General features: G+C 53.4%; 2 non-coding genes across 2 annotated transcripts; both read left to right on the top strand.

The window, feature by feature from the left end:
- The first annotated feature begins 354 nt into the window (after nucleotides 1-354).
- trnad-guc lies at nucleotides 355-426 on the top strand. Its single transcript has one exon. It is a non-coding gene; the product is annotated as a tRNA-Asp (tRNA).
- A 3,153-nt stretch (nucleotides 427-3,579) lies between these two features.
- trnad-guc lies at nucleotides 3,580-3,651 on the top strand. Its single transcript has one exon. It is a non-coding gene; the product is annotated as a tRNA-Asp (tRNA).
- Nucleotides 3,652-12,411: the final 8,760 nt, after the last annotated feature.

Consider the following 12,411-nt stretch of genomic DNA (forward strand, 5'->3'; position numbering starts at 1 on the left):
TTAGGCTGTCTTTAAACAACTGCTGAGTGTCTATGGGATCAAGTTGCATAATCATCTCGGGCCTAAACTCCCGCAACTGGCTCCTGGCTGCTGAGCCTGCATGTGCCGACCTCTGCAGCTAATCCAGCGTGCAGCAGCTCGGCTGGTCTTCAGCCTACCCAAGTTCTGCCGCACTACACGCTCCTCTGCACCCTGCACTGGCCAAAGGAGAGCAGTGTCAATCGGGCCTCATCGCCAAAAAGGGTCATATCGAAGAAGAGTGAGGGCTTGAAGTCAACGCCCTGCGCTACGCTGCGTGACGAAATGACGGGCAGAGTCTGCCCGACACACGTGCCAAGGTCAGCGTGGGCGCCGTCCTCGTTAGTATAGTGGACAGTATCTCCGCCTGTCACGCGGAAGACCGGGGTTCGATTCCCCGACGGGGAGACTGGACTTTTCTACCAGCTGCTGATTATTCACCAAGAAAGACCAAAAAAGCTCACACGCATCCTACACCCCGGGCATGGTCAAAGCCTACACCCCAGCCTGCTACTGCCAATCGGCTTGATACTCCCTCACTCCAAAGGTGTCCCAGCTACCCCTCGACAAAATCGCGACTGTTTGCGGTCCTGGCTCCAGTAGCAAACTACAGCATTAGGCTGTCTTTAAACAACTGCTGAGTGTCTATGGGATCAAGTTGCATAATCATCTCGGGCCTAAACTCCCGCAACTGGCTCCTGGCTGCTGAGCCTCATGTGCCGACCTCTGCAGCTAATCCAGCGTGCAGCAGCTCGGCTGGTCTTCAGCCTACCCAAGTTCTGCCGCACTACACCGCTCCTCTGCACCCTGCACTGGCCAAAGGAGAGCAGTGTCAATCGGGCCTCATCGCCAAAAAGGGTCATATCGAAGAAGAGTGAGGGCTTGAAGTCAACGCCCTGCGCTACGCTGCGTGACGAAATGACGGGCAGAGTCTGCCCGACACACGTGCCAAGGTCAGCGTGGGCGCCGTCCTCGTTAGTATAGTGGACAGTATCTGCCTGTCACGCGGAAGACCGGGATTCGATTCCCCGACGGGGAGACTGGACTTTTCTACCAGCTGCTGATTATTCACCAAGAAAGACCAAAAGAATAACAGCAGCATCGAGCGTGACGCCGCTGTCCGACCGAGGCGAGGATATGCTTAGCTTCCCCATTAACAAAAGACAATAAGCCAAGCAGAAAAAGGCAATAGCAACACTTGACTGTATGAGTCAATTTCTCAGTTCCTGTCTGTCGCCTTTATTAGCAAGTCGTGTGTATTGTGTACCCGGAGCTATACATTGTGCGGCTGTCAAAAAATCTGAGTGAGTACAGTTTGCTTTTTATAGCGCGTTTACAGGACAACTTGGAGAGAATCTGCAATTGGCTCACACGCATCCTACACCCGGGCATGGTCAAAGCCTACACCCCAGCCTGCTACTGCCAATCGGCTTGATACTCCCTCACTCCAAAGGTGTCCCAGCTACCCCTCGACAAAATCGCGACTGTTTGCGGTCCTGGCTCCAGTAGCAAACTACAGCATTAGGCTGTCTTTAAACAACTGCTGAGTGTCTATGGGATCAAGTTGCATAATCATCTCGGGCCTAAACTCCCGCAACTGGCTCCTGGCTGCTGAGCCTGCATGTGCCGACCTCTGCAGCTAATCCAGCGTGCAGCAGCTCGGCTGGTCTTCAGCCTACCCAAGTTCTGCCGCACTACACCGCTCCTCTGCACCCTGCACTGGCCAAAGGAGAGCAGTGTCAATCGGGCCTCATCGCCAAAAAGGGTCATATCGAAGAAGAGTGAGGGCTTGAAGTCAACGCCCTGCGCTACGCTGCGTGACGAAATGACGGGCAGAGTCTGCCCGACACACGTGCCAAGGTCAGCGTGGGCGCCGTCCTCGTTAGTATAGTGGACAGTATCTCCGCCTGTCACGCGGAAGACCGGGGTTCGATTCCCCGACGGGGGAGACTGGACTTTTCTACCAGCTGCTGATTATTCACCAAGAAAGACCAAAAGAATAACAGCAGCATCGAGCGTGACGCCGACCGAGGCGAGGATATGCTTAGCTTCCCCATTAACAAAAGACAATAAGCCAAGCAGAAAAAGGCAATAGCAACACTTGACTGTATGAGTCAATTTCTCAGTTCCTGTCTGTCGCCTTTATTAGCAAGTCGTGTTGTATTGTGTACCCCGGAGCTATACATTGTGCGGCTGTCAAAAAATCTGAGTGAGTACAGTTTGCTTTTTATAGCGCGTTTACAGGACAACTTGGAGAGAATCTGCAATTGGCTCACACGCATCCTACACCCCGGGCATGGTCAAAGCCTACACCCCAGCCTGCTACTGCCAATCGGCTTGATACTCCCTCACTCCAAAGGTGTCCCAGCTACCCCTCGACAAAATCGCGACTGTTTGCGGTCCTGGCTCCAGTAGCAAACTACAGCATTAGGCTGTCTTTAAACAACTGCTGAGTGTCTATGGGATCAAGTTGCATAATCATCTCGGGCCTAAACTCCCGCAACTGGCTCCTGGCTGCTGAGCCTGCATGTGCCGACCTCTGCAGCTAATCCAGCGTGCAGCAGCTCGGCTGGTCTTCAGCCTACCCAAGTTCTGCCGCACTACACCGCTCCTCTGCACCCTGCACTGGCCAAAGGAGAGCAGTGTCAATCGGGCCTCATCGCCAAAAAGGGTCATATCGAAGAAGAGTGAGGGCTTGAAGTCAACGCCCTGCGCTACGCTGCGTGACAAAATGACGGGCAGAGTCTGCCCGACACACGTGCCAAGGTCAGCGTTGGCGCCGTCCTCTAGTATAGTGGACAGTAGCAAACTACAGCATTAGGCTGTCTTTAAACAACTGCTGAGTGTCTATGGGATCAAGTTGCATAATCATCTCGGGCCTAAACTCCCGCAAACTGGCTCCTGGCTGCTGAGCCTGCATGTGCCGACCTCTGCAGCTAATCCAGCGTGCAGCAGCTCGGCTGGTCTTCAGCCTACCCAAGTTCTGCCGCACTACACCGCTCCTCTGCACCCTGCACTGGCCAAAGGAGAGCAGTGTCAATCGGGCCTCATCGCCAAAAAGGGTCATCGAAGAAGAGTGAGGGCTTGAAGTCAACGCCCTGCGCTACGCTGCGTGACAAAATGACGGGCAGAGTGCCCGACCACGTGCCAAGGTCAGCGTTGGCGCCGTTGTTAGTATAGTGGACAGTATCTCCGCCTGTCACGCGGAAGACCGGGGTTCGATTCCCCGACGGGGAGACTGGATTTCTACCAGCTGCTGATTATTCACCAAGAAAGACCAAAAGAATAACAGCAGCATCGAGCGTGACGCCGCTGTCCGACCGAGGCGAGGATATGCTTAGCTTCCCCATTAAAAAAGACAATAAGCCAAGCAGAAAAAGGCAATAGCAACACTTGACTGTATGAGTCAATTTCTCAGTTCCTGTTCTCATCGGGCTCATCGCCAAAAAGGGTCATACGAAGAAGAGTGAGGGCTTGAAGTCAACGCCCTGCGCTACGCTGCGTGACAAAATGACGGGCAGAGTCTGCCCGACACACGTGCCAAGGTCAGCGCGGGCGCCGTCCTCGTTAGTATAGTGGACAGTATCTCCGCCTGTCACGCGGAAGACCGGGGTTCGATTCCCCGACGGGGAGATGGACTTTTATACCAGCTGCTGATTATTCACCAAGAAAGACCAAAAGAATAACAGCAGCATCGAGCGTGACGCCGCTGTCCGACCGAGGCGAGGATATGCTTAGCTTCCCATTAACAAAAGACAATAAGCCAAGCAGAAAAAAGGCAATAGCAACACTTGACTGTATGAGTCAATTTCTCAGTTCCTGTCTCATCGGGCTCATCGCCAAAAAGGGTCATATCGAAGAAGAGTGAGGGCTTGAAGTCAACGCCCTGCGCTACGCTGCGTGACAAAATGACGGGCAGAGTCTGCCCGACACACGTGCCAAGGTCAGCGCGGGCGCCGTCCTCGTTAGTATAGTGGACAGTATCTCCGCCTGTCACGCGGAAGACCGGGGTTCGATTCCCGACGGGGAGACTGGACTTTTCTACAGCTGCTGATATTCACAAGAAAGACCAAAAGAATAACAGCAGCATCGAGCGTGACGCCGCTGTCCGACCGAGGCGAGGATATGCTTAGCTTCCCATTAACAAAAGACAATAAGCCAAGCAGAAAAAGGCAATAGCAACACTTGACTGTATGAGTCAATTCTCAGTTCCTGTCTCAGCGGGCCTCATCGCCAAAAAGGGTCATATCGAAGAAGAGTGAGGGCTTGAAGTCAACGCCCTGCGCTACGCTGCGTGACAAAATGGAGGGCAGAGTTCTGCCCGACACACGTGCCAAGGTCAGCGCGGGCCCGTCCTCGTTAGTATAGCAACACTTGACTGATGAGTCAATTTCTCAGTTCTGTCTGTCGACTTTATTAGCAAGTCGTGTTGTATTGTGTACCCGGAGCTATACATTGTGCGGCTGTCAAAAAATCTGAGTGAGTACAGTTGCTTTTTATAGCGCGTTTACAGGACAACTTGGAGAGAATCTGCAATTGGCTCACACGCATCCTACACCCGGGCATGGTCAAAGCCTACACCCCAGCCTGCTACTGCCAATCGGCTTGATACTCCCTCACTCCAAAGGTGTCCCAGCTACCCCTCGACAAAATCGCGACTGTTGCGGTCCTGGCTCCAGTAGCAAACTACAGCATTAGGCTGTCTTTAAACAACTGCTGAGTGTCTATGGGATCAAGTTGCATAATCATCGGGCCTAAACTCCCGCAACTGGCTCCGGGCTGCTGAGCTGCATGTGCCGACCTCTGCAGCTAATCCAGCGTGCAGCAGCTCGGCTGGTCTTCAGCCTACCCAAGTTCTGCCGCACTAACCGCTCCTCTGCCCTGCACTGGCCAAAGGAGAGCAGTGTCAATCGGGCTCATCGCCAAAAAGGGTCATATCGAAGAAGAGTGAGGGCTGAAGTCAACGCCCTGCGCTACGCTGCGTGACAAAATGGGCAGAGTCTGCCCGACACAGTGCCAAGGTCAGGTTGGCGCCGTCCTCGTAGTATAGTGGACAGTAGCAAATACAGCATTAGGCTGTCTTTAAAAACTGCTGAGTGTATGGGATCAAGTTGCATAATCATCTCGGGCCTAAACTCCCGAAACTGGCTCCTGGCTGCTGAGCCTCCATGTGCCGACCTCTGCAGCTAATCCAGAGTGCAGCAGTCGGTGGTCTTCAGCCACCAAGTTCTGCCGCACTACACCGACTCCTGCACCCTGCACTGGCCAAAAGGAGAGCAGGTCAATCGGGCCTCATCGCCAAAAAGGGTCATATCGAAGAAGAGTGAGGGCTTGAAGTCAACGCCCTGCGCTACGCTGCGTGACGAAATGACGGGCAGAGTCTGCCCGACACACGTGCCAAGGTCAGCGTGGGCGCCGTCTCGTTAGTATAGTGGACAGTATCTCCGCCTGTCACGCGGAAGACCGGGGTTCGATTCCCCGACGGGGAGACTGGACTTTTCTACCAGCTGCTGATTATTCACCAAGAAAGACCAAAAGAATAACAGCAGCATCGAGCGTGACGCCGCTGTCCGACCGAGGCGAGGATATGCTTAGCTTCCCCATTAACAAAAGACAATAAGCCAAGCAGAAAAAGGCAATAGCAACACTTGACTGTAGGAGTCAATTTCTCAGTTCCTGTCTGTCGCCTTTATTATCAAGTTGTATTGTGTACCCCGGAGCTATACATTGTGCGGCTGTCAAAAAATCGGAGTGAGTACAGTTTGCTTTTTATAGTGCGTTTACAGGACAACTTGGAGAGAATCTGCAATTGGCTCACACGCATCCTACACCCGGGCATGGTCAAAGCCTACACCCAGCCTGCTACTGCCAATCGGCTTGATACTCCCTCACTCCAAAGGTGTCCCAGCTACCCCTCGACAAAATCGCGACTGTTTGCGGTCCTGGCTCCAGTAGCAAACTACAGCATTAGGCTGTCTTTAAACAACGCTGAGTGTCTATGGGATCAAGTTGCATAATCATCTTGGGCCTAAACTCCCGCAACTGGCTCCTGGCTGCTGAGCCTGCATGTGCCGACCCTGCAGCTAATCCAGCGTGCAGCAGCTCGGTGGTCTTCAGCCTACCCAAGTTCTGCCGCACTACACCGTCCTCTGCACCCTGCACTGGCCAAAGGAGAGCAGTGTCAATCGGGCTCATCGCCAAAAAGGGTCATATCGAAGAAGAGTGAGGGCTGAAGTCAACCCTGCGCTACGCTGCGTGACAAAATGACGGGCAGAGTCTGCCCGACACACGTGCCAAGGTCAGCGTTGGCGCCGTCCTTGTTAGTATAGTGGACGTATCTCCGCCTGTCACGCGGAAGACCGGGGTTCGATTCCCGACGGGGAGACTGGACTTTTCTACCAGCTGCTGATTATCACCAAGAAAGACCAAAAGAATAACAGCAGCATCGAGCGTGACGCCGCTGTCCGACGAGGCGAGGATATGCTTAGCTTCCCATTAACAAAAGACAATAAGCCAAGCAGAGAAAAAGGCAATAGCAACACTTGACTGTATGAGTCAATTTCTCAGTTCCTGTCTCATCGGGCCTCATCGCCAAAAAGGGTCATATCGAAGAAGAGTGAGGGCTTGAAGTCAACGCCCTGCGCTACGCTGCGTGACAAAATGACGGGCAGAGTCTGCCCGACACACGTGCCAAGGTCAGCGCGGGCGCCGTCCTCGTTAGTATAGTGGACAGTATCTCGCCTGTCACGCGGAAGACGGGGTTCGATTCCCCGACGGGGAGACTGGACTTTTCTACCAGCTGCTGATTATTCACCAAGAAAGACCAAAAGAATAACAGCAGCATCGAGCGTGACGCCGCTGTCCGACCGAGGCGAGGATATGCTTAGCTTCCCCATTAACAAAAGACAATAAGCCAAGCAGAAAAAGGCAATAGCAACACTTGACTGTATGAGTCAATTTCTCAGTTCCTGTCTGTCGCCTTTATTAGCAAGTCGTGTTGTATTGTGTACCCGGAGCTATACATTGTGCGGCTGTCAAAAAATCTGAGTGAGTACAGTTTGCTTTTTATAGCGCGTTTACAGGACAACTTGGAGAGAATCTGCAATTGGCTCACACGCATCCTACACCCCGGGCATGGTCAAAGCCTACACCCCAGCCTGCTACTGCCAATCGGCTTGATACTCCCTCACTCCAAAGGTGTCCCAGCTACCCCTCGACAAAATCGCGACTGTTTGCGGTCCTGGCTCCAGTAGCAAACTACAGCATTAGGCTGTCTTTAAACAACTGCTGAGTGTCTATGGGATCAAGTTGCATAATCATCTCGGGCCTAAACTCCCGCAACTGGCTCCTGGCTGGAGCCTGCATGTGCCGACCTCTGCAGCTAATCCAGCGTGCAGCAGCTCGGCTGGTCTTCAGCCTACCCAAGTTCTGCCGCACTACACCGCTCCTCTGCACCCTGCACTGGCCAAAGGAGAGCAGTGTCAATCGGGCCTCATCGCCAAAAAGGTCATATCGAAGAAGAGTGAGGGCTTGAAGTCAACGCCCTGCGCTACGCTGCGTGACGAAATGACGGGCAGAGTCTGCCCGACACACGTGCCAAGGTCAGCGCGGGCGCCGTCCTCGTTAGTATAGTGGACAGTATCTCCGCCTGTCACGGAAGACCGGGGTTCGATTCCCCGACGGGGAGACTGGACTTTTCTACCAGCTGCTGATTATTCACCAAGAAAGACCAAAAGAATAACAGCAGCATCGAGCGTGACGCCGCTGTCCGACCGAGGCGAGGATATGCTTAGCTTCCCCATTAACAAAAGACAATAAGCCAAGCAGAAAAAGGCAATAGCAACACTTGACTGTATGAGTCAATTTCTCAGTTCCTGTCTGTCGCCTTTATTAGCAAGTCGTGTTGTATTGTGTACCCGGAGCTATACATTGTGCGGCTGTCAAAAAATCTGAGTGAGTACAGTTGCTTTTTATAGCGCGTTTACAGGACAACTTGGAGAGAATCTGCAATTGGCTCACACGCATCCTACACCCCGGGCATGGTCAAAGCCTACACCCCAGCCTGCTACTGCCAATCGGCTTGATACTCCCTCACTCCAAAGGTGTCCCAGCTACCCTCGACAAAATCGCGACTGTTTGCGGTCCTGGCTCCAGTAGCAACACAGCATTAGGTGTCTTTAAAACTGCTGAGTGTCTAGGGATCAAGTTGCATAATCATCTCGGGCCTAAACTCCCGCAACTGGCTCCTGGCTGCTGAGCCTGCATGTGCCGACCTCTGCAGCTAATCCAGCGTGCAGCAGCTCGGCTGGTCTTCAGCCTACCCAAGTTCTGCCGCACTACACCGCTCCTCTGCACCTGCACTGGCCAAAGGAGAGCAGTGTCAATCGGGCCTCATCGCCAAAAAGGGTCATATCGAAGAAGAGTGAGGGCTTGAAGTCAACGCCCTGCGCTACGCTGCGTGACAAAATGACGGCAGAGTCTGCCCGACACACGTGCCAAGGTCAGCGTTGGCGCCGTCCTCGTTAGTATAGTGGACAGTAGCAAACTACAGCATTAGGCTGTCTTTAAACAACTGCTGAGTGTCTATGGGATCAAGTTGCATAATCATCTCGGGCCTAAACTCCGCAACTGGCTCCTGGCTGCTGAGCCTCCATGTGCCGACCTCTGCAGCTAATCCAGCGTGCAGCAGCTCGGCTGGTCTTCAGCCTACCCAAGTTCTGCCGCACTACACCGCTCCTCTGCACCTGCACTGGCCAAAGGAGAGCAGTGTCAATCGGGCCTCATCGCCAAAAAGGGTCATATCGAAGAAGAGTGAGGGCTTGAAGTCAACGCCCTGCGCTACGCTGCGTGACGAAATGACGGGCAGAGTCTGCCCGACACACGTGCCAAGGTCAGCGTGGGCGCCGTCCTCGTTAGTATAGTGGACAGATCTCGCCTGTCACGCGGAAGACCGGGGTTCGATTCCCGACGGGGAGACTGGACTTTTCTACCAGCTGCTGATTATTCACCAAGAAAGACCAAAAGAATAACAGCAGCATCGAGCGTGACGCCGTGTCCGACCGAGGCGAGGATATGCTTAGCTTCCCATTAACAAAAGACAATAAGCCAAGCAGAAAAAGGCAATAGCAACACTTGACTGTATGAGTCAATTTCTCAGTTCCTGTCTGTCGCCTTATTAGCAAGTCGTGTTGTATTGTGTACCCCGGAGCTATACATTGTGCGGCTGTCAAAAAATCTGAGTGAGTACAGTTTGCTTTTATAGCGCGTTTACAGGACAACTTGGAGAGAATCTGCAATTGGCTCACACGCATCCTACACCCCGGGCATGGTCAAAGCCTACACCCCAGCCTGCTACTGCAATCGGCTTGATACTCCCTCACTCCAAAGGTGTCCCAGCTACCCCTCGACAAAATCGCGACTGTTTGCGGTCCTGGCTCCAGTAGCAAACTACAGCATTAGGCTGTCTTTAAACAACTGCTGAGTGTCTATGGGATCAAGTTGCATAATCATCTTGGGCCTAAACTCCCGCACTGGCTCCTGGCTGCTGAGCCTGCATGTGCCGACCTTGCAGCTAATCCAGCGTGCAGCAGCTCGGCTGGTCTTCGCCTACCCAAGTTCTGCGCCTACACCGCTCCTCTGCACCCTGCACTGGCCAAGGAGAGCAGTGTCAATCGGGCCTCATCGCCAAAAGGGTCAATCGAAGAAGAGTGAGGGCTTGAAGTCAACGCCCTGCGCTACGCTGCGTGACAAAATGACGGGCAGAGTCTGCCCGACACACGTGCCAAGGTCAGCGTTGGCGCCGTCCTTGTTAGTATAGTGGACAGTATCTCCGCCTGTCAGCGGAAGACCGGGGTTCGATTCCCCGACGGGGAGACTGGACTTTTCTACCAGCTGCTGATTATTCACCAAGAAAGACCAAAAGAATAACAGCAGCATCGAGCGTGACGCCGCTGTCCGACCGAGGCGAGGATATGCTTAGCTTCCCCATTAACAAAAGACAATAAGCCAAGCAGAAAAGGCAATAGCAACACTTGACTGTATGAGTCAATTTCTCAGTTCCTGTCTCATCGGGCCTCATCGCCAAAAAAGGGTCATATCGAAGAAGAGTGAGGGCTTGAAGTCAACGCCCTGCGCTACGCTGCGTGACAAAATGACGGGCAGAGTCTGCCCGACACACGTGCCAAGGTCAGCGCGGGCGCCGTCCTCGTTAGTATAGTGGACGTATCTCCGCCTGTCACGCGGAAGATCGGGGTTCGATTCCCCGAGGGGAGACTGGACTTTCTACCAGCTGCTGATTATTCACCAAGAAAGACCAAAAGAAAACAGCAGCATCGAGCGTGACGCCGCTGTCCGACCGAGGCGAGGATATGCTTAGCTTCCCATTAACAAAAGACAATAAGCCAAGCAGAAAAAGGCAATAGCAACACTTGACTGTATGAGTCAATTTCTCAGTTCCTGTCTGTCGCCTTTATTAGCAAGTCGTGTTGTATTGTGTACCCCGGAGCTATACATGTGCGGCTGTCAAAAATCTGAGTGAGTACAGTTTGCTTTTTATAGCGCGTTTACAGGACAACTTGGAGAGAATCTGCAATTGGCTCACACGCATCCTACACCCGGGCATGGTCAAAGCCTACCCCAGCCTGCTACTGCCAATCGGCTTGATACTCCCTCACTCCAAAGGTGTCCAGTACCCCTGACAAAATCGCGACTGTTTGCGGTCCTGGCTCCAGTAGCAAACTACAGCATTAGGCTGTCTTTAAACAAACTGCTGAGTGTCTATGGGATCAAGTTGCATAATCATCTCGGGCCTAAACTCCCGCAACTGGCTCCTGGCTGCTGAGCCTGCATGTGCCGACTCTGCAGCTAATCCAGCGTGCAGCAGCTCGGCTGGTCTCAGCCTACCCAGTTTGCCGCACTACACCGCTCCTCTGCACCCTGCACTGGCCAAAGGAGAGCAGTGTCAATCGGGCCTCATCGCCAAAAAGGATCATATCGAAGAAGAGGAGGGCTTGAAGTCAACCCTGCGCTACGCTGGTGACGAAATGACGGGCAGAGTCTGCCCGACACACGTGCCAAGGTCAGCGCGGGCGCCGTCCTGTTAGTATAGTGGACACTATCTCCGCCTGTCACACGGAAGACCGGGGTTCGATTCCCCGACGGGGAGACTGGACTTTTCTACAGCTGCTGATTATTCACCAAGAAAGACCAAAAGAATAACAGCAGCATCGAGCGTGACGCCGCTGTCCGACCGAGGCGAGGATAGCTTAGCTTCCCCATTAACAAAAGACAATAAGCCAAGCAGAAAAAGGCAATAGCAAACTTGACTGTAGAGTCAATTTCTCAGTTCCTGTCTGTCGCCTTATTAGCAAGTCGTGTTGTATTGTGTACCCCGGAGCTATACATTGTGCGGCTGTCAAAAAATCTGAGTGAGTACAGTTTGCTTTTTATAGCGCGTTTACAGGACAACTTGGAGAGAATCTGCAATTGGCTCACAGCATCCTACACCCGGGCATGGTCAAAGCCTACACCCCAGCCTGCTACTGCCAATCGGCTTGATACTCCCTCACTCCAAAGGTGTCCAGCTACCCTCGACAAAATCGCGATGTTTGCGGTCCTGGCTCCAGTAGCAAACTACAGCATTAGGCTGTCTTTAAACAACTGAGTGTCTATGGGATCAGTTGCATAATCATCTCGGGCCCTAAACTCCCGCAACTGGCTCTGGCTGCTGAGCCTGCATGTGCGACCTCTGCAGCTAATCCAGCGTGCAGCAGCTCGGCTGGTCTTCAGCCTACCCAAGTTCTGCCGCACTACACCGCTCCTCTGCACCCTGCACTGGCCAAAGGAGAGCAGTGTCAATCGGGCCTCATCGCCAAAAAGGGTCATATCGAAGAAGAGTGAGGGCTTGAAGTCAACGCCCTGCGCTACGCTGCGTGACAAAATGACGGGCGAGTCTGCCCGACACACGTGCCAAGGTCAGCGTTGGCGCCGTCCTCGTTAGTATAGTGGACAGTAGCAAACTACAGCATTAGGCTGTCTTTAAACAACTGCTGAGTGTCTATGGGATCAAGTTGCATAATCATCTCGGGCCTAAACTCCCGCAACTGGCTCCTGGCTGCTGAGCCTCCATGTGCCGACCTCTGCAGCTAATCCAGCGTGCAGCAGCTCGGCTGGTCTTCAGCGCTACCCAGTTCTGCCGCACTACACCGCTCCTCTGCACCCTGCATGGCCAAGGAGAGCAGTGTCAATCGGGCCTCATCGCCAAAAAGGGTCATATCGAAGAAGAGTGAGGGCTTGAAGTCAACGCCCTGCGCTACGCTGCGTGACAAAATGACGGGCAGAGTCTGCCCGACACGTGCCAAGGTCAGCGCGGGCGCCGTCCTCGTAGTATAGTGG

The sequence above is a fragment of the Micropterus salmoides genome, unplaced genomic scaffold (genome assembly GCF_014851395.1).
Source record: "Micropterus salmoides isolate LMB-PRFRI ecotype aquatic unplaced genomic scaffold, ASM1485139v1 Ms_hic_scaffold_407, whole genome shotgun sequence".
NCBI lineage: Eukaryota > Metazoa > Chordata > Actinopteri > Centrarchiformes > Centrarchidae > Micropterus > Micropterus salmoides.